The sequence below is a fragment of the Phascolarctos cinereus genome, unplaced genomic scaffold, assembly GCF_003287225.1.
Source record: "Phascolarctos cinereus isolate Bilbo 61053 unplaced genomic scaffold, phaCin_HiC Scaffold_3;HRSCAF=262, whole genome shotgun sequence".
Classification (NCBI taxonomy): Eukaryota; Metazoa; Chordata; class Mammalia; order Diprotodontia; family Phascolarctidae; genus Phascolarctos; species Phascolarctos cinereus.
In genome coordinates this window covers 195,902,246-195,925,842 of record NW_027555736.1, presented here as the reverse complement: position 1 = coordinate 195,925,842, position 23,597 = coordinate 195,902,246, and positions in this window count along the sequence as shown.

The window sequence follows — 23,597 nt, the reverse complement described above, 5'->3', positions numbered from 1 at the left end:
AGCTGCCAGCCAACACTCAAGAATTCCTGACATCATAAGGTAGCCACCAAGACTAGAAACAATCATCTTAACACCATTGTTCCATCACCAGTATGCAGAGAAAGAAACGTGAAGCTGAAGAGGCAGTCAGGCACCTGCTGATGAGCATAGGCATGTGCCTGGGTTCTCTGCCATATGCATGCAGTCTATGCAGTCCGTTGCTATGGTGGGGAGAGAAGAGAGATCCTCTCCCTATCTTTAATGGAATTGCAAGAGAAGGGGCTTGGATCCCAAGTGGTGAACCCAAAGGAAGCAGGGTATGTGGGGTAAGAAGACACAGAATCACTCCTCTTAAAGTCTAATGAGTAAGAGGGTCTTTCTGCTCAATTACCAGTCATCATCAACACAGTTCATTATAATGGTATCTCAATCAAGAACTCTTGGTTATACAGGCCCTTTTCAACAAGGAACCAGAGCATATATGTCACTAGAAGTAGACCTATCATGGGACCCAACAGACTAAGCCATAGATTCAGCTATACACATGCTCCATACGATGGGCTCCGTGAGCTACATTCAAACAGATCAAGTGGAGGAGTTGTAAAGGAGAGGAGAAATACACTGGTTCCCTTAAAGAATAAAATATAAAACACAATCCTTGTCACTACAGAACCTAGAATCTTTTTCAGTCAGTCACTCAATAAAGGTTTATGAAGCAGCTACTTTGCATAGAGTACTGGAGAAGGGAAAGGCATAAGCATTTATTTAGTACCTACAATATGCCAGGCATTGTGCTAAGGATGTTACAAAAATCTCTATTGTTCCTCACAACAACCCTGTAAGATAGATGCTATGACTTTCCCCATTTTACAGTTGAGGAAACTGAGGCAAACAGCTCTTAGTCACACAGTTAATAAATATCTGAGACCATCAGGTCTTTTTGACTCTAGGCCCAGCACATTCTATCAATGAACCCACTTAGCTGCGTCACTGAACTGCGCTGGTAATGATAAAAGGTTTTGATATGATATGCACTCGGTCCTCATGAAACTTCTGTTAGGAATCTGCCAGTTCAGCTATCCTTGGCAATACATAACTTATCAGCTGACACCTAATCAGCTTCTTGTTATTTGGAATAGGTGGTCCCATTTGGATTTAGTCACACCAATAAATCCCAGTAAAGTGGGCTACAACAACAGATAAAGAAATGCATAAAGGAGGCAGTTTTCTCCTTTTGCACAGGATAGTATTTTGATTTAAGAGGCTGCTGGTGGCTCAGTGGATAGAGTATTGGACCTGGAGTCAGGAAGACCTGAGCTCAAATCCAGTCTCAGATACTTCCTAGTTGTATGACCTTGAGCAAGTCACTTAACCTCTGATTACCTGACAAAATAGACCCACTGGATCTGCTGGAGAAGGAAATAGCAAAGCACTCTAAGATAAATCCCAGACGGGGTCACAGAGGGTCAGACATGACTGAAATGACTGAACAACAACACGGACTCAAAACCGATTTGTCTCTCTGAAAGGGACATTTGTTTTGTCTGTCAGAGCTGGTAAAGCATATAATCTCAAGGGCAGCTTTTCATCTTGTTCTTAAGAGGAAAGAGCTGAGCAGGCTTGGGCTCTAATAAGAGACATACCTTGAAGCAGGTGACCTAACTAGGTAGAAGTGGTAGATGGGGTTTTAAGAGATAGGTCTCCTTAAGTTGCTTTTTCTTCCTCACAGCTCCTAATGGCTGAGCAAGAAAGCAGAAATTTCTGGGTATTATTCTCTTGTTCTCTTTTCTACCTAGCAGACAGAATAGAGGTTTTTTTAGTTGTGCTTTTTCCATATGAGTTCTTTTCTCCTAAGGACAGAACAGCAGGGAGCATCATAATTTTTGACTTTGCCAATAGCCAATAGTCTATTCTTGTGGACCATCAGTCTTTTTCTCTCCTTTTCTTTCTCCCTCATAAGAGTTAAGAGAGCCATGTAGCTTTGTGTTAAGGTAGGCCCAATCAGAGTTACTCATTGCCATCCCTTTTTACCAGAAATAATTCTCACATTTTTAGAATTATTATTAAGAATTCTAATTTTGTCATATAAACACTCATGTAACCCATGTATTTGTATGTGTATGTTGTACTATGAATTTCCTTGATTGGTGTGACTAAATGTCTCTCTTTTAAGCAAGACTGTTTATTTCTTTAATAGTTCAGTCCATCTAGCTTTCCTTTCTTTTTTAAATTTTTTGTTTTTTTTTTACTTTTGTTTTGAAAACTTTGAGTTTGAAATTCTCTTTCTTCCTCCCCACTCCCCATCATTGAGAAGGCAAGTAATTCCATATAGGTTGTATATATGCAGTCATGCAAAACATATCCATAATAGTCATGGTGTGAAAGAAAACAGACCAAAAAACTCAAGAAAAATAAAAAATAAAGAAAACAAAAAAAAATTTGCTTCAGTCTGTGTTTAGACACCATCAGTTCTTTCTCTGGGGATGGATAGCTTTTTTCATCCTAAGTCCTTCAGTGTTGTCATGGATTGTTGTATTGCTGAGAAGAGCTACATCATTCACAGCTGATCATCTTATGATATTGCTGTTTCTTTGTACCCAATACATTTCACTTTGCATCAACCCATGTAAGTCTCTCTAGGTTTTTCTGAGAGCATCCTTCTCATCTTTTCTTATAGTACAATAATATTCCATCATAATTATATACCATAACTTATTCAGCCATTTCCCAATTGATGGGCATCCCCTCAATTTCTAATTCTTTACCCCCAGAAAAGATCTGCTATAAATATTTGTGTACATATAGGTCCTTTCCCTTTTTGTTCTTTAGCTCTTTTGAGATACAGACCTAGTAGTGGTATTGCTATATCAAAGGGTATGCATGGTTTTATAGCCCTTTAAGCATAGTTCCAAATTGCTCTATAGAATGGTTTAATCAATTCACAACTCTAACAACAGTTTATTAATGTCACATTTTCCCAACATCCCCTCCAGTATTTGTCATTTATTTTTTCTGCCCTATTATCTAATCTAATATGTATGAAGTAGTATCTCAGAATTACTTAATTTGCATTTCTCCAATCAATAGTTAGTTAGAATATTTTTTATATGGCTATAGGTAGCTTTAATTACTTCATCTGAAAACTATATCTTTTGATCATTTATCAATTGGGGAATGGCTCTTATTTGTATAAATTTGACATAGTTTTCTATATGTTAGAGAAATGAAGGTCTTTATCACAAAAACTTGCTTCAAATTTTTTTTTTCACAGTTACTATTGCTACCTGGATTTCCCTCCAACCTATTCCTGCCCCTCGTTTATTCTATTCTCTCTCTCCTTTCACCCTGTCTCTTTTCAAAGTGTTTTACTCCTGATTATTCCTTTCCCCAATCTGCCCTCCCTTCTTTCACCCCCACCCTTCTCTTATCCCTTTCCCCTTCTATTTTTCTGTAGGGTAAGATAGATTTCTACACCACATTGCCAATATATCTTATTTCCCAGTTACACGCAAAAGCAATGTTTAAACACTCATTTTTGAAACTTTGAGTTCCAAATTCTCTCCCTTCCTTCCTCCCCACCCACTCTCATTGAGAAGGCAAGCAATTCAATATAGGTTATACATATGTAGTCATGCAAAACACTTCCATAATTGTCATGTTGTAAAAGATTAACTATATTTCTCTCTATCCTATCCAAACCCCCCCACTTATTCTATTCTCTTCTTTCACCTCCCTCCTCAAAAGTGTTTACCCCCTTCCCTAAGCTGTTCTCCCTTCTATCACCCCCTCCCTTATCCCCTCTCCCTGCTTTCCTGAAGGGTAAGACAGATGTCCATATCCAATTGAGAGTGTATGTAATTCCCTCATTAAGTGAATTCCAAAGAAAGTAAGGTTCACTCATTTGCTCTCACTTCCCCCCTCTTCCCCTTCATTGTAAAAGCTTTTTCTTGCTTCTTTCACGTGAGATAATTTACACTATTCTACCTCTCCCTTTCTCCTTCTCCAAGTACATTTTTCTCTCGCCCCTTAATTTTATTTTTTAGGTACTATCCCTTCATATTCAACTCACCCTGTGGCCTCTTTCCAGGTAGGAATGTAAACAGTTCAACTTTAATAAGTCCCCTATCACAGTAGTCAATGACTATAATAATCTATTGTTTGATATTCCAAAGATCCCAGCTTCTGGAATAAGAACTCACTATTTGACAAAAACTGCTGGGAAAACTAGAAAAGAGCATAGTAGGAACTGGACATAAATCAACATCTTATACCATATATCAAAATAAAGTCAAAATGGGCACATGATTTAGATATGAAGGCTGATACTATGAGCAAACTGGGAAAGCAAGGGATAGTCAGATTTATGGAGAATGGAAGAATTTATGACCAAACAAGAGATAGAGAACGTCATGAAATGCCAAATGGATGACTTTGATTACATTAAATTGAAAAGGTTTTGCACAAAGACGATGCAACTAAGATTAGAAGGGAAGCAGAAAACTGGGAAAGAATTTTTACAATCAGTGTCTTTGATAAAGGTCTCATATCACACCTATCAGATTGGCTAATATGACAAAACAGGAAAATGATAAATGCTGGAGAAGATGTGGGAAAATTGGAACACTAATGCATTGTTGGTGGAGTTGTGAACTGATGCAACCACTCTGGAGAGCAATGTGGAACTATGCCCAAAGGACTATAAAAATGTGCATACCCTTTGACCCAGCAATACCACTTCTAGGTTTGTATGCTAAAGAGATGATAAAAATGGCGAAAACTCCCACATGCACAAAAATATTTACAGAAGCTCTTTCTGTGGTGGCCAAGAATTGGAAATTGAGAGGATGCCCATCAATTGGGGAATGGCTGAACAAGTTGTGGCATATGAATGTAATGGAATACTCTTGTGCTATAAGAGATGAGGAGCAGGCAGATTTCAGAAAATCCTGGAAGGACATATATGAACTGATGCTGAGTGAGCAGAACCAGGAGAACATTGTACACAATAGCAGCCACATTGTGTGATGACTGACTTTGATAGACTTAGCTCTCAGCAGTACAAGGATCTAAGACAACTCCAAAAGACTCATGATAGGAAATGTTCTCCACATACAAAGAAAGAACTATGGAGTCTGAATGCAGATTGAAGCATACTCTTGGCTCTCTCTTTTTTTGTTGTTTTGTTTTATTGCTTCTTTGTCGTGGTTCCTCCCATTCATTCTAATTCTTCTTTACAACATAAATAATGTGAAAATATGTTAAATAAGAATGTATATGTAAAGCCTATATCAGATTGCACACCATCTTGGGGAGGTGGGAGGGGAGAAGGGGAGAACATTTAAAACTCAAAAGCTTATGGAAGTGAATGTCCAAAACTAAAAATAAATAAATTAATTAGAAAATTTAAAAAATTAATTTAATTTAATTTAAAAGGAAAAAAATAAGTCCTTTATGATTTCTCTTTCTGGTTTACCTTTTCCTGCTTATCTTGAGTCTTGTATTTGAAAGTCAAATTTTCTATTTAGCTCTGTTTTTTTCCCCTCAAGAGTGTATTAAATCCCTCTATGTCATTGAATGTCAATTTTTCCCCTCGTTGGTTACACTCAGTTTTGCTGGATAGGTGATTCTTGGTTTTAATCTTAGCTCCTTTGACCTCTAGAATATCATATTCCAAGCCCTCTGATCCTTTGATGTTGAAGCTGCTAAATCTTGTGTTATCCTGATTGTGGTTTCACAATACTTGAATTGTTTCTTTCTGGCTGCTTGCAATATTTTCTCCTTGACCTGAGAACTCTGGAATTTGGCTATAATATTGCTGGGAGTTATTCTTTTCTGATCTCTTTCTGGAGGTGCTTGGTGGATTTCTTTCAATTTCTATTTTACCCTCTGGTTTTAGAATATCAGGGCAGTTTACCTTGATAATGTCTTGAAAGATGATGTCTAGGCTCTTTTTTTGATCATGGCTTTCAGATAGTCCAATAATTTTTAAATTATCTCTCCTAGATCTATTTTCCAGTTCAGTTTTTTGAGATATTTCACAATTTTCTTCTATGTTTTTCATTGTTTTGTTTTTGTTTTATAATTTCTTGATTTCTCATAGAATCATTAGCTTCTATTTGCTGCATTCTAATTTTTAAGGAATTATTCTCTTCAGTGAGCTTTTGCACCTCCTTTTCCATTTGGCCAATTTTGCTTTTTAAGGCATTCTTCTCCCCATTGCCTTTTTGGACCTCTTTTGCCATTTGGTCTAGTTTATTTTTTAAGGTGTTATTTTCTTCAGTATTTTTTTTTTGGTTCTCCTTTAGCAAACTGTTGATTCATTTTTCATGATTTTCTTGCATCACCCTCATTTCTCTTCCCAAATTTTCCTCTACTTCTTGTACTTGATTTTCAAAATCCTTTTTGAGCTTTTCCATGGCCTGAGACCAATTCATATTTTTCTTTGAGGCTTTGGATGTAGAGCTTTGACTGTATTGTCTTCTTCTGAGTGTATATTTTGATTTTCCTTGTCACCAAAGTAAGTTTCTATAGTCTGAGTTGTTTTCTGCTGTTTGCTCATCTTCCCAGCCAATTACTTGACTTTTTAACTCTTTGTTAAAGTAGGGTTCTGCTTCCAGTGTGGAAGGTGTACTGTCCCAAGCTTCAGAGGTTCTGCACAGCTGTTTTCAGAGATACTTCTAGGGACCTGTAAGTTTTCAGTTTTTCCAAGGTGGTATGATGTAACGAGAGGTGTTTACTCCTCTCCTGGCCTGTTGTCTGGTCTGTGAGTGACCACAAACACTTTTTTCTGCCCTGGAACTGTGAGGAGGGTTCTCTCTGTACTGCTGCCACAAGCTCTGCTATGCCAGCACTCTTCCTTGCCCCAGGACTGCAACCCAGATCCAAGAATGAGCAAAGCAACAGAATCCTGCCTCAGTGCCAGCAAAGAGACCCCTGTAATCTCCTTCTGATCAGTTGTTCCATTCATTTACCATCTGTGGGCTGAGAGTTCTGGAAGCTGACAGTTGACGCTGCCCTGCCGCTGCCCCAGGGCTGTGCTGGGGTTGGGACTAAACTGTGCTCCTCTCTCACCCAGGTTCTGATAGACCTTTCTTACTGACCTTCTAAGTTGTCTTTGGTGTTTGTGGGTTGAGAAATCTGGAAACTGCCATAGCTATCAGTGATTCAGTCCCCTCATGCCTGCTCTGGGTTTGCTGGGGCCCAGTCTGTGCTAGCAAATGGGCCGCCCCTCTCTCAGCCTGGTGCAACAGACTCTTCCTATCAACTTTCCAGGTTGTCCTGGGCTGGAAATTTGTTTCACTCTGCCTTTTTGTGGGTTCTGCTACTCTAGAATTTGTTTAAAGTCCTCTTTTACAGGTATTTGGAGGGGTTTGGGGGAGAACTCAAGCAAGTCCCCTCCTTCACTCTGCCATCTTGGCTCTGCCCCCCTAGTTTTCCTTTAAAAAAAAGTCTCCAGGTGGTAAGAATATTATTTCTTAACAGATTACAAAGTATGAAGTTTTTCCAATATCTGCATACACAATCCATCCATCTCTCTAACAGATTCTTGGTGCAAGAATACTGTTATCGTCTCCAGGAGAGTATATGTATACTCCAATGCTCACTATAAATCATTGGTAGAAATAATTGACAAGTATCAGTCTTTGAGCTGGGTGATAAGACATAGACATAGATGACTATAATACCCAACATTTCATGATAAGTGTGTTATAGAATTGCCCAACCATATACTGCATAATGTGTAAGGTTTGAGAATATTGATGTTATTGATAGAAAAAAATTCTGGTTTACAAGTTGAGCCAATTTTAGAAAGAAATTCAAAGGACTACATATCTAGGGCTGGAAATGGCCTCAGTGGTTATTTAGTTCAATCTCTTCATTTTACAGATAAGGAAATTGAACCCTACAGACATTAAGTGATTTGCTCAAGGTCACAAAAGCATTAATAGGCAGAACTGGGATTTGACCTCAGGTCTAGTGACTCTAGGGCAGCTAGATGGTGCAATAGATAGAGTGCTGGGCCTGCAGTCAAGAAGACTTGAGTTCAAAGCTGGCCTCAGACATTAGCTGTGTTACCCTGGGCAAATCACTTAATCTTGTTTGCCTCAGTTTCCTTATCTGTAAAATGAGCTAGAGAAGGAGATGGCAAACTGCTCTAGTATCTTTGCCAAGAAAACCCCAAATGTGATCCCAAAGAATGATAACTGAACATCTAGTCACTCCAAGCTCAACACTCTAAATCCAGAACTCATTCTACTTCATCACACTGCCAACAAATATCAAAATCTTCCTAAGAACTTGTCAGATCTTCCTAAGAAATTCATGATTAGAAGTGACCTTGAGTTACCATGGAAGATTTATAGGAAAATACAGATAATAATTTCAAAGAATGAAAGTCATGGAAAGGATGTGATTTATGTCATTGTAGAGCATGTGTAAACACCAATGAAATCAGCTCTTTCAAAATACTAAAATAAAGATATTTTTAAAAATCCACCAAACAGAATGAAATGATTGACGTATCAAGAAAGTTTTGGATATGACACCAAGGTGATGATTTCTTCAGTCAGTATATCTGACAACATACTAAAGGTGAATGTGTTTTGAATGACTTGGAAAGTGTTTTCTTAGTTAAGGGGCCCTCAAGCTGTTTTAGTATGCATATGCACGCATTTCCTGTGTAAAACATTTTATGTGTGTGTAAAGGAATATTTAACAGGTTACTTGGGAAAGCTCACATCCATCTCAGTTCAGGAAAATAATCTTCATCTGGTAGGGGGTAGAGGCAGGGTAAATGGCCTAACTGACTTCTATCAGTTTTCCACTTTTAAGGGTCCCAGAATTTAATAACCTTTAAGTATTACCCTTTGTTTCTGTTTGGCAATAGTTCCAAATACCAGGCTATGTTTCCCTTTTAGAGATGTGATCCTATAGAAAATTGAAGGAGGTAGTAGAAAATATTTTATATGAAGCAATTACAGGGATACAGTAAGAGATTGAATGGGTCCTCTTCATCACTGACATGTATGATTTGAGGGAAAAAATAAGTAAAATGTAAATGAAAGCATATTAAACAGCAATCTCTGTGAAACAATGGTTTCTCATCCCCCAAAATCTTATATTTAAAAATTGCTAAATGTATCTTTGTTCACTAAGCACTTTAATTAACATCTATAACATGGTGATTATATTATTCACTGTTTAAATGCTTAATTTGCAATCTGGAATCATGGGCATTTTCTGATAAAGACATATTTTCATTTGTTACATTTGTATTTTTAGTGGAAGATAAAAATAAGAAGATGTTTATATGGTAATAGGATACTAGATTCATAATAAACACAAGTTTTGGTTTTTTCTTCTCTCCTTAGGATTTAAAACATAGTAACGCACTATTTAAAAAAAATAAATTGAGTTGCTTTTCATGTTGAGAGGTTTGCAGTACTGTACCTGCCATCTGCTGGAGGTATTTGGGAGGTACATTTCTTGAAGAGCCTGTCAATTTCCATAGCTATCAGGTATAAGGGAATGCTATCAGTGCTCACTGAAAGTCAGGTCACTCATTGACTTTGACTTCCTGGACTACTGCCAAAGAAACTGTCAAAGGTAGATGCTTAAATACAGCGCAAAGATGAATACCTTTATTACATCAGGAAATATCCAGCATGAGTATGCTTTTCTTGATGTGGAGAGATATGATGGAAATAATGATTCTTGCAAATTTTTTTAAGGTACCAGAACAAGCCTCAAAACTTCTCTGATGCATTTATTAAAAAGAGTTGTGTGACCATGAAGAAACATACTGTGCTTGTTCTTACTTTTATCTATACATAGATTTGCTTTTATGTATGTGTGTATATGTATATATGTATGTATACACACACACACACACACACACACACACACACACACACACTTTATTGAGTTTCTAAAAAATACCATTTTCACTTCCCAATATTCCACCCATTCTCCCCTCCCTTGAATCAAAGAAGCTCAGTTAAACAAGACAGGCCAAGACATTAAATATATTTGAGATAAGGCATGTTTCATCCCACACCTCATTTCTGTTGTACATTTCTATGTTTATCAGGTCCATGCCAGTGAAGAACAAATAAATGTGTGTAGCACTTGGGTAGGATCACCAGAGGCTATAGCTGAAATACCAAGTTACAAACAAGAATGAAACTGTAGTAGGTAGTTTTTTAATTACGGGCTTATATGGCTTCATTTAATCTTTACATACTTACTCTGTTATAGGTTATATGTATTTTTCCCGAAAAAGGACAGCTCTACTTCAGATAGCAAGTGAAATGACCATTTTCTCCTAAGATATTTTATCAAAACGCACCATATCATTAAGTGACTTTACATAGTAATGGAAATAATAATAGTAACAACAACAAAAACAATAACAATATTTCTTGCCTACATAAAGGCTCTGAATTTCGTCATTGTGGCTACTCCCTCCACACACAGAACACAGCCCCTCAATAACTTTAGGAGATGGTGTTCAGGAGTTGCTGTGGTCAAAGGACCTCTCAGTTTGAGACCAAATTGATGGTAAGTCTGAATTTAGCTGGGCCGGTTCTCAAACAGACATGGAGATTTTCTAGTTTTCCAAAGCTTGTGTTCCCCCTGGCCTTCGAGAATCCAGGGTCACTCCCACACCACAGTAAGGTGCTGGAAGCAAGACTTTAGTTGCTTCGTTATGTGTTTTGTATGTATAATTTTTCATTATAAGCTTAATAACCATCAGCAACAACAACAACAACAAAAAATTGAATGAGAGAAAAACAAGGAGCAAAGTATTGCCCCAAACCTTTAGTCTTTCACAAGGCCTGCTAGACTGAATTAACAAACAACAAATAAGCATGTTCTTTTGTTTTGTTTCTTAATCCAGGCCTGCCCAAACAGGCCTCCACCTGTCTACCTTTTTTCTCCTTCGATTTTTATACAATTGTAGTTCTTAACGCATACATTTCTTTTTTACTTTGTAATTTACAAAGCACCTTACATACTAATTGTCTCATTTGATAATGAATCCATAGGCTCCTTCACTTCTGCCATTAAAACATGCTCTGGTTTCTTTGTTCCTTAAAAACAAAAAAACCATAAAACTTTCCTGATTTTGTTATATATTTGTTATATGTATTTTATTGACAAGGCTTGTTTTTATATCAGCTGCATTTCCCAATGTTTCCCTTCCTTCTTCTGATCTCAAAGAGCCATTCCTTATAATGAAGAATAAAAAAAAGGGGGGGGGGAAGAGTATAGACATTAACCAATTTATTGAAATCATCTCACAAAATATGCAATGTTCCACAGGACACCTACTGCCTCTCTCCCCCAACCACCCAACTGCAAAGAAGGGGAGTGGTGTGTTTTCATCTCTTCTTTGAGTTCAAGCTCGGGCATTGTAATTCACAACAGTCATTTTGTTGTTATTCTTTTCATCTAAATGTTGTAGTCATAGTGTATGTTGTTTTTCCTAGTTTGTCTTAGTTCATTTTGCATCACTTCATATAAGTCTCCCTGTGCTTCTCTGTATTCATCATAGTGCTTGTTTTGCTTAGCTATTCCTCCATCAATGGCCATCTACTTTGTCAGGCCTACTGAAGACAGTGGCACTATAGCTGAACCTTGAAGGAAGTGAGGAAGTAGGTGTTCCAAGAGGTGGAGATGAAAAGGAAGAACATTCCAGGTACAGCTTTCCAGCCCATGGAAAGGCATAGAAGTGGTGGATGAAATGCCCTGTAAGGAGAGAGAAAGTAGGCCAGTTTGGCTGAAATGCAGAGTATGTGATGGGGAGTAATGTATAAGCACCCTAGAAAGGCACCTGGAAATAAATTGTGAGTTTCCATTTGTCTTAGAATCAATAGGGAGCCATAGGAGTTTCTGGAAGAGGAATGACATAAGAGCAGCTTTGCAGAGAATGGAATGGTGAAGAGAGACCTTGGATACAGGGAAACAGACCAATTAGGAAATCAGTATAACAGTCCAGTCAAGGAGTAGTGGAAAAGGGCATACTATAATGCCCATTCTCATACTAGGGTACTTCAATGTTGGTGCTCTCTTAAATATCCTAACCTCCAAGTTGCTCAATCTATCGACTCCCTTAACCTATTTCTCCACTCTATCTCAACTACATACTTTTGTTGTTGGGATTTCCCTCAACTTTGATATTTTGCTCTGAAATGCCTATAGAGCTCTTGAACTTCTTTAGTATCTGAAATAAGATGATGGCAGTGGTTACAGAAATAAAAAAGTAAATCTGAGAGCTACTTTGAGGAAAAGGAGGAAAGACAAAGAGAATAAATGACTTTCTGAAATCATATAAGTAGGAAATAGAAAAGCAAGAATTTGAACTCTGGTCATCTAATTCTAAACCCAACTCTTCTTAAATTAAACCAAGGCATTAATGATGGGATAAGAAATAGAGACATCATGTAAACATGCATACATGTTCAAAGATGGCACTCCTAGAAGAAGCTTTCTGAAATCATTGCCTCTGCTTTCTTACTGCCTACTCATTTCTCAGTCCTTTGTAATCTGGCTTCTGTTACTAGCACTTAACTGAAACGAATGTTTCCAAGGTCTGCAATGATGTCTTTATTGCTAAACCCAGCACCATTAAAAAAAAATTCCTTTTTGACCGCTCTGTAGCACTTAACATTGTCAATGACCACCTGCGTTTTCATGAAGCTTCTCTGTTATTGGTTTTCTTCCTACCTGTGACTGAACTCATAATTTTTCATAAACTCCCTATAGCTAAAGAGGAGGGAATCATTTGGATCTTATGGGCTCTATTTTGCTTTCTAGACTTAAAAGGAGCCAATTATTACAACACGGTTTTATAAATACTAAAATATTTCATTCTTACTGTTGTTCACTACAAGAATGAAATATTTAAGAGGCAGTAGGTAATTCTTTCATTCTATTTAAAACTGGTTAAGGTCTTACCTGAGCCACATCTTCTATTTGGTTTCCATATTTTGAGATGTGAAAGAATTGACAAATATCCAAAGAAAGGCATCGATTAAAAGAATGGTAAACTAGGTCCATGAGTTAGACTTGCTATTACTTAAGCTAAAGTGACCAATTCCTTAACTATCTTGAAATGGAAGGGCATTTACTAATTAGCATAATAGGGGTTGGATTAGAGTACATGTCAGATAGAGCATGCATTAAGATTTCCATACCCAATTCAATGTGTATGTTATTCCTTCCTTAAGCCAAATCCAATGAGAATAAGATTCACTCATTTCCTCTCACCTTCCCTTACTTCCCCTCCACTGTAAAAGCTTTGTTCTTGTCTGTTTTAGGTGAGATAATTTACCCCATTCTACCTCTCCCTTTCTCCTCCTGGTATAATCCTCTATCACCCCTTAATGTTATTCTTCAGATATCACCCCTTCATCTTCAACTCACCCTGTGCTATCTATCCATTTTTTGTACCTGTCTTATGCCTTGGTCCTGCCATGAAGCAATTAAGTATTTTAGAATCAAGGACTCTTTATTGGTCCTTGGTTCTGTCTGCATCAAGAAGGCTGTCTGCTGAACTAAGGAACCCATACAATGAACCTTGAAGAGAGTGACCCCATCTTTTAGCTCTGTCTTTCTCTTCTTCTCTGCCCAGAGAGTTAGAACTCTTTGAATTTTTCCCTATGAGGGTGGGTGCCTCGACTGTCCTGGTAGAAATGGTGAACTTTGAGCACATGACAGCTAACATATATGTGTTGGCTTAGATCAATAGGGGCCACTAAATCACACGTGAGGATCCCTATGAGCCACATATTGGCTTAGGAAATGTCAAATTAGCAATATATATATATTATTGTAATTTTATTAATTTTGTTAAATATTTTCTAATAACATTTTAATCTGGTTCAAGCCTCACACAGGACTATTATGTCACAATGAGACCCACAGGCCACATATATGATACATCTGGCTTAGAAATTTCTGAGCCTGGATCTCAAAGCCTTACTGACCTCTTTTGCTATGTGTTTCTTTCCTGAGCATAGATGAAAGGCCACTGATTCTGAGATAGACACTTTCAGCTGTGGAGAAAACCTTGAGTTTGAGAAATTAGGAGAACCTATGTCCTCTGTTGGTATTGATTGAACTTTGGGAGAAGCCTAAGGGGCTCCAGCTCTTGGGGAAAATAAGCTCTGAAGAGTCCAACTACTGACCTTGATGGTCTCTAAAGTAAATCCCCCTAGTTCTTGGAGGGAATTGTTTGGACAACACAGAACCAAAAATGCTTTGAGTTATGCTGTTTTAAGAATCAATCCCAGACTTCTGGGTCACATGACCAACATGAAGAAAGGATTAGATATGTTCTCTAATCATCTCAACCTTGCCAAAACAGAAATTATGTACCAAAGTTAAAACAACTTAAGCTATGTCCATAGTTTAAGACTCCCATAATCCAAAAGAAGGTTAAAAAACCATAACCATGAAGTGACACTCACCCTGAGCTCATTCAGCCCCACCTCCCTCCCCTCATAGAAGCAAAGCTACACTAGTTAACCAAGGACTCAATACATGGGCTTACAGAATCCAACCCCACACCCTAGTCCTTCCTTCTTCTAGTGCCATGGAGATCAGGGCTCTAGATTGTAGAAGTTTGCTGGGGCAGAGATAGACAGTCAGTACCAGTATCCTTTGTTACAAAAGATATCTACAGGAAAATGGAAGAACAAAGGGAAAGGGGCAGAACATGAGTCTGGTCATGAAATAAAACTCAATTCCCCTCCCCTCCCTCCAGAGTCTCAAAGACCCAAAATTCAGAAATCAACCTTGTAGTACCAAGTGTGGCAGCTCCCTGAACTGACAGTACCAGGTCAGAGAACTGAGGAACAGATATGAGTGAGACACGACACTGGGACAGGACCAATATGTTATGTGTGTGCATGGGGGGATTGGGGATGTGTGGCAGTCCACTAACCCTAAGGGAAAGAGCTGAGCATCCAGCTGGGACCAGTTCTGTCTCCCAAAATCACCTGGGGGTAGAGACCAAGGCTGGTAAATCCTGAATTGCCCACAGTGAGAAGGAGCTGAGATGCTTTGAGATCCAGCCCTCAGGGAAACCAGAGGGGAGGGAGTTAGAAAGTGAACAGTAGGAGAAAAACAAGTGGGGGTGGAGAGTGACTGAAATTACCATAGATCTCAGGAAGAAAAAAACTCAAAAAAACTTCAACATGAGCAGATAAATCAATAGGAAAACATTAACAGAAGAAGGAAAATTTAGCCACCAGATCTAGTAAATGGGTTCATTCAGCTAAGAATAAATACTGCAAAACAAAGGAAAATGATCCAAAACTTAATGAGACAGAACACCCTGTGAAATTTGAGGAGAATAAAGAACTGCAATACACCATTCCTGTGTACTTTAAAAGAGAAATGAGAATTATGAGAGCAGAATTTATGGCCTGCAGAGCAAAAATATGAGCAGAATAGAAAAACTGGAATCTGTGATAGGAAATCTCATCAAAAAGAGAAAGGGGGGGAGAGAAAGGGGTGGGAGAGAGAATGAGAACAATAGACTGGGAATATAAATACAAAGAAATGAATGACAATTGAGAAAAAAGAGTAATAAAAAACAGTAACATTAAAAGAAAATATGTCACTATCCAGGCAAAACATACTGATCTCAAAGGCAGGGTACATAGAGACAACCTAAGGATTATAAATCTCCTAGAAGAACATGACAGGAAAAAAAAAAACAACCTTAATACTATAATGAAGGAAATTATACAAGAGAGCTGCCCAGAACTGAGCACAGAAAATTAAATAACAATTTGAAATAATTTATGGATCACCTTCAGAAAAACAAAACAAAACAGAACCCAAAGCTGCAAACTCTAAGACATAGTGTTAAATTTAAGAATTCAACTCGGAAACAACATGTTCTGCAAATGATCAGGAAAAGACATTCAAATACAAAGGAAAGGAAATTTGATTAACACAAGACTATTCTGTACCCACCAGAAAATGCAGAAGGGAATGGAAAAATGGGTTCTGAAGAGCTATGGAGTTCAGGATCTAGTCAAGATGACCTACCCTGCAAATCTGAACTTAACCATAAATGAAAAAAGATGGACATTCAATAGTAAAGAAGCATTTGAAATATTTTTAAGAAAGAGAACCATATCTGAAGAGATTATTTGCTTCTCAAAACCCCAGACACCAAAAATGCAGGAGGGGTGAACAAATGTAATAGCCAAGGACAACAACAGCAATAGGGCCACAGTAGAGAGACTAAAAGAAGGTATTTCTTTTTAAAGGTATACAAGGAGACAGTTGTAAAGGCAGGTATCAGGTGCAGGTTATGTTAGAGGCAGTCCTGGGACATTATGGACAGAACCTGGTGAACTTATAGGTGAAGCAATGTTGTTGTTGTTTTTTGTGGGACTACAGTACAAAATGGGAGGGTCATGAAAGGCAGGAGGGAAATGAGGTGGATATATGGGAGGGTGTGATGGATCTAAAAGCAAGAAAGAGCTGTCCTTGAGGGGAAAATTACCTTTATGGTCTCAGGAAGAGAAGAGACTACAGGAGAGTAGATAAGGAGGAAGGGATAAGAATTGAAAAGGCAGAGGGGGAGGAGGGAGGCCTTGCTTTGGTGGTGGGAGGACCTTGCCAAGAAGTTCTGTGTAGGGATATGGGGACTTTGTACTAGGTGTGGTCTAGGGACAACACAACAAAAATAGTCATTGGTTCAGTATCACAAACAAAAAATGCAGACCTAAATGGAGACTTAACAATGAAATCCCAAATAATGATTTGATTAAACAACAAATCACAGACACAATTAGTAGCTATGTAAAAGAAACAAAAATGATTAAACAACCCAAAGAAATTTCTAGGATGCAGCTAAAATAATTCTGGGGGTGGGGAATCATATACTTACCAGCACATTAACAAAATAGAAAAAAAAAGGATAATGAACTGAATATGCATTTAAAATGAGAAAAGCAACAATTTAACAAATCTCTAAAAAGCAAAAAAGTTAGTGGAGAAACATAAATCGGAAGCAAAAATCCATAAAAACAATAAATAACTAAAAACTGGTTCTTTGAAAAGACTAATAATTTTGATAAACCATTAGCTTATCTAATTAGAAAAAGTACAAAAAACCCAAATCAATAAAATAGCAAATGAGAAAGGTGAAATTACAACAAAACCAGAATAAAAAGAGTAATCAGTACATATTATGCAAAGTTGTATGCTAACAAAACTAAGAATACAAAAGAAATAGAGTAATACCTTCAAAATACATAATGCCCAAACCATCAGAAGACCAGATAGAGATCTTAAATAAATCAATCTCAGAAAAGGAAATGGATCTAGCTATAAAGTAACTATCAAAAGGAGGAAAAACAAAACAAAACAAAACAAAACAAAAATCACTCCTAATTCTGATGGATTGACAGAAGAATTCTTTTTAAGAACTTTTTTATTTTATTTTATTTGTTTTTAACATGTGTTTTCAAAACTTTGGGTTACAAATTTTCTCCTTCCTCCCTCTCCACCCACCCTCATTGAAAAGGCAAGCATCTCAATACAGGTTATAGATGTGTAGTCACGCAAAACACTTCCATAGTAGTCATGTTGTGAAAAACTAAGTATATTTCCCTTCATCCTATCCTACCCTCCCCCCGTTTATTCTATTCTCTTTTTTGACCCTGTCCCTCCTCAGAAGTGTTTGCTTCTGATTATCCCCTCCCCCAATCTGCCCTCCCCTCCATCAACCCCCTGCTCTCTTGTCCCCTTCCCCCTTTATTTTCTTGTAGGTTTAGATAGATTTCCATACCCCATTATGTATGTTATTCCCTCCTTAAGCCAAATCCTATGAGAATAAGATTCACTCATTCCTTCTCACCATCCCCCACTTCCCCTCCACTGTAAAAGCCTTTTCTTGTCTGTTTCATGTGAGATAATTTACCCCATTCTACTTCTTCCTTTTTCCTTTTCCCAGTATAATCCTCTTTTCACCCCTTAATTTTATTTTCCAGATATCACCCCTTCATCTTCAATTTACCCTGTGCCCTCTATCTACCTATCTATGTATCTATCTATACATACATACAATTTTTTCCCCTCCCACTACCGTAATACTGACAAAGGACTCATGAGGTACAAATATCATCTTTCCATGCAGGAATGCAAACAGTTCAACCTTAATAAGTCTCTCGTAAGAACTTTTAAAGATCAATTAGTACCTATACTTCACTAAATATTCTCAAAAATTAACTTAATGATCCTTCTCTGTCTCCTTTGTTGGATCTTCTTCCTTGTCATTATCACAGAACCAAGGACCAATGAGGTTTCCTCTTGACCCCAAAGTACTCAATCCCTTCATGGCAGAGCCAGGGCACAGGATGAGCCAGAAAAAAAAGCAGTTCATCTCAGTGCATGCTAAATGACATGTATTCTAATTCAAACCCCATGACGCTAGTCAGTCAATACCTCCATTTGGAGACAGTCAAGGAACTGGTCACTTCAACTTAAACAATACTAACTCTAACTCGTGGGCCTAGTTTACTATTCTTTTAATTTGCCAATTCCTTCACATCTCAAAATGTGGAAACCAAATAGAATATGGGGCTCAGATAAAATTTAGGGCCTCACCAATTCTAAGTGGATTGAGAGTTACTTGCTGGCTCTTGAATATTTCATTCTTGTTAGTGAACAACAGTTCCATGTTAGTTTTTGTAAAACTGTTACAATAATTGGCTCATTTTAAGTCTAGAAAGCAATATAATTCACCTTCCATTCAACCACTAAAATGATTTTCCTAATGCACTGGTTAAATGATATCACCTACCTACCTAACAAACTCCATGGACTTCCAATTCACCTCCAAGAACAAATACAAAATGCTCTGGCATTCAAAGCTTTTCATAACCTAGCCCCCTCCTGCCTTTCCAATCTTCTTACACTTTGCTTCCCAAAACATACTCTTCAATCAAGTGATATTAGTCTCTTTAATGTTCCACCAACAAGAAACTCAACCCCTTAGCTCCTGACATTCCCTGGCTGTCCCCCATGCCTGAAACTCTTTCCTCTGCTCCAAATATTTACCTCTTTGGATTCCTTTCAGTCCTAACTAAAATCCTACCTTCTACAGGAAGCCTTCTTCAACCCCTCTTAATTCTGGTGTTTTCCTTTTATTAATTATTTCCTACTTACCCTGTATATAGCTTGCTTTGTATATATTTCTTTGTATGATATTTCCACCATTAGACTGTTAGCTCCTTGAAGGCAGGGACTGTCTTTTGCTTCCTTTTTTGTATCCCTAGCACTTACCACGTGCCAGGAACATGTTAAGTGCTTAATAAATGTTTATTTATTGATTGCTTGAGTATAGTAGAAGAGAAGCTGTGTTAATGCTTGATTCTTCAGAGATGATTAAAAACTGGGACATTATAAAAGGGAAGTTGTGGATCTGAGAATGGGAGACATCCATAAAGATATTTACCACCATTTTAAAAAACAAAATTTTTAGGGGCAGCTAGGTGGCACAGTGGATACAGCACCGGCCCTGAAGTCAGGAGGACCTGAGTTCAAATCCAGCCTCAGACCAAACACTTGACACTTAACTAGCTGTGTGACCCTAGGCAAGTCACTTAACCCCAATTGCCTAAAAACTAAACTAAAATAAAATTTTTAGTTCATATGTAGACCTGAATTCTTAAGGTACTTTCTCAGTCTTGAAATTACACTTGAATATTGTCAAAAATACATTATTGAGCAAACCAATTTCTAATGAATAATATAAAAGGGAATTAAAGTTACTTTAACTTTTATTAACCTGCCATCTAAATATTTTCCAAATTGCATAAATTTCTTGGGCACCTACTTACATAAAAGTTTGCTATAAACATTAGGACTGCTAACAATGAGAAGGTATTAAAATTAAAAAGAAATCACATCAAACCTGCCTCTACTTTTCAGTCTCACAAAAGTTATTGACTGGTGATTTAATTGATTTTAACTTAATAGTCAGTATGGACTAGATGACAAAAAAAGTTTTAAAATTCATTGACGATGATTTTTGTACAGTTTGAATATATTTGTATATTATGATGAATAACTGAAACTGTCTGCTAAAAATAGGAACCTTATTCCTGTAGATAAAGCAGAATTCATGGGTATTTCTATAGAAACAAAGCCTATAACTAAAGGTACCAATATTTTTACTTTTGTTTTTATTTGTTACACACTGGTTAGGTTTTCTACATATTGATACTCATTGGTTAGGTTTTTCATATACTGTAATCAGTATGCTGCCATAGTCAAACACAATCATTGAGGCCCGATGAAGCAGGATGGGGAAGTGAGTAATACAGTATATTGCAATGACTAGCAAGTTAAAGTCAATTGGAAGTCATGGAGACCTGGGTTCAAGTCCTGCCTGAGACCCTTATTAGCTATGTGACTGGCAAGTCATTTAATCTCTCTCTACCTCAGTTTCCTCATCTGTAGAAGAAGGATAATAATAGTACCTACATCAGTGTGGTTGTGAAGATGAAATGAGAAAATATATGTAAAAATGCTTTACAAATCTTAAAGTACTATATCGATAATAAAAAATTAATTTACTTATTCAGTGCCATACCAGTGAAACTATCAAAGGATTACTTCATAAAGATGGAAAATAATAATAAAATTATCTAAAATGTAACATAAGATCAAGAATGTTAAAAAAAAAAAGTATGGTAAAAAAAGGAAGCAAGGGTGCCTAGAAGGACTAGATCTCAAACTACAATACAAAGCAGTAATCTCAAAATGATTTGGTAATGGTTTTCACTGATTGTTAGAGGGGATAGCCATGTAATTGAGATTATGGACCTAATGAAATACTGGGGAACAAGGAGAACAAAAAGGTTTGGACTAGCTAATCTCTGATGTTGTTTGGACCCCTAGATCTCTGATCCTATAATCTTCCTACTATGATGGCTATCTTCCCATCATATGCCTACTTTTCTCAATGATTTTCTAGGAATTTCTTGATGAAACATATACCAGTTTTCTTTTCTATTCTTTTCCCCTCCTGTTGCCATCATGTCTCATGAATATTGATAATAATAGATACAGGTAAAAAATATACTAATAAATATTACTTATTAATAGGCTGGGGAATAGGGGGAAGATTTGAAGGAAAATGAAGTGTAATTTAGTGCAAACGAAATTCCTGAACTCTCCAAGGCTATGAATTTTAGTTCTTTATGCTCTCTATTTATTTGCAAAGATATTTAAACAATAGATGAGGTTGAGTCCTCTAAGACTTATCTACTTTTTCAGGTTGTAGAAGGAATGGAGAGAGCTGAATTCAAATCTCTGAACAAAAATGCCAATTATGATGAAAACAATCTAAAAGCAGAGAACAGGATCCCTACTAATCCAAAATTTTTAGCAGCATAATTTCAGAGGATAGAAACACATTCCTCTTGGAACTAAGATCTCTAATTCTGAAGTCCAGAATTAGAAGAGGAGAAGAGGAAGAGGAAGAGACATCTCTGTACCATATTCCAAGATCAGGTTTAGAAAAACCAACATATAGCATCTATGTACTAAAGTTTCCGTTGTTTGTTCCTTCATTTGTTTTTTGTTAGAGTATTTTTCTTTTAGCCAAAGACGTGCCAATTCTTCCTGGCAGTATTGTCAGTGATTTCCATTTATTAATGAAGCAAACAGGGTGCTTTACAATATTTGCCTCCATTAAAGTATTTGAACATCTCATTGAAATAGTAAGATAAACCCTATAGAGACACTTCATTCTATATCCAAAACTTTTTAGGATAAAACAAGCACCAGAATTCTATAAAGGAGGGAGTTAAGAGATATGAAACTAAGCAAAATAATTATCCAGAGAAATAGCTCTCCCCAAATATGAGATGAAATAAGAAAAAGGTTGGAATAGATAGTAATCTTTTTAAGCTAGCACTACATAGGACACAGAAACTTTAGGTCAGTAAATGATCCAAAACTGTCATTTATTTTGTAAATTTCCATTCTGATATAGCATTGAAAATTTTATTTATAAATAATCAAAAATTATAAAATTTTCATTTATAAATCATTAAATGGGTAGGAAGGAAGGCAGGGAGGGAGGGAGGGAGGGAGGAAGGGAGAGAGGGAGGTTGGGAAGGAGGAAGCACCAACTGGGTGCCAGTCGCTGTGCTAAGCACTTTATAGACACTATCTCATTTGATCCTCACAACAACCCTAGAAGGGAGGTACTGGTATTATCCTCATTTTATAGTGGAAGAAACTGAGGCAGACAGAGTAAATGACTTGTCCAGGATCACACAGCTAGTAAATATTTGAGGCTGGATTTGAATTCAGGTCTTTATCACTCTAGGCTCAGCACTTTATCCAATGCACCCAGTTGCCTCTATATAGTTTCTACGGTGGTGGTGGTGAAGGGGGGGGGGTTGCAGAAGGATATCTGGACCTGTAAGTTCATTGCCATAGAGAACTTCCTCTACCAATGGAGTCATAAATTCTTCTGTCAGTTTTAGAGAGTTGCCTGAGTTACTAAGAAGATGACTTGCCTATGATCATAATGAAGTGGACACGATTTAAACTCCGATCTTCCAGTTTCCAAGCTCTCTATCCATTAATCCATGCTTCAAGCTCAATTAATTAGCTGAAAAATGGACAGCCCAATACCTTCAGTTATCTCCACTGTCTATGAATGGATTACATTTTGCTTAGTTAATTCTCCAAAATTCTCTCCATTACATAGATGGATTCCAGAATAGAGTATTTGGGAGCAAATTTCTGTGCCCATACGCATATTTGTACATGTATGCATGTCTAATTGAATTAAATCACTCCTTTTATTAAATTCCTACTATATGTAAAGTATTATGCCAATGTGATCCAAAAAGTACTTATTAAGCATCTTTATAAGAATGTGTATGTTTGCACACCTTTGCATGCTTAATCCAATTAAATTCATCATATATTTATTAAGCTCCTATACTATGTATACTGTGTTAAGTTCTGGGGCTACAAAGACAAAATAAAAATGTGGGCTCTGCCCTCAAAGATCTGGCTTTCTCCTGGGTTTCTTCTGTGCTTTAAAATCACCATATTCCTGAGCCAGAAATAAATGTTGTTTTGTTTTTTTAATTTTTAGATTGACTGTGCCCATGTTTCCTTTCATTCAGCCAGATTAGCAAGAGCTGACCCCACAGCAAGCCTAACATTTGAAACCATAAGAGCAAATGAGGTTTTCCTTAGGATTTGCTAACTATTTCATAGGGCTATGCAGACTGGAGCTACGGGATATTAAATGAAATCAAAAGCACATCAGACCTAGCAGCATCTTAAGAACCATTAGTGTTTCAGTTAAAAGGGAGCATCTTGTTTCTGAAATATTCATAGCTGGAATCTACCCCTACTGCTGAGATTTACATCTCCTCACTACCCATGATGATTGCTGAATCTCTTCCTTTGCTACTGTAGGAAAAATATTCAAAGATTTATAGGCACCAAGGAGAAGGCAGCAAATTATGACATTCATTATTGGCATCTGCTCTTGTCTGTATCCCCAGGAAATGCAAATATAAACGGCTTCCAATTTTCTACAACTCAGTTGC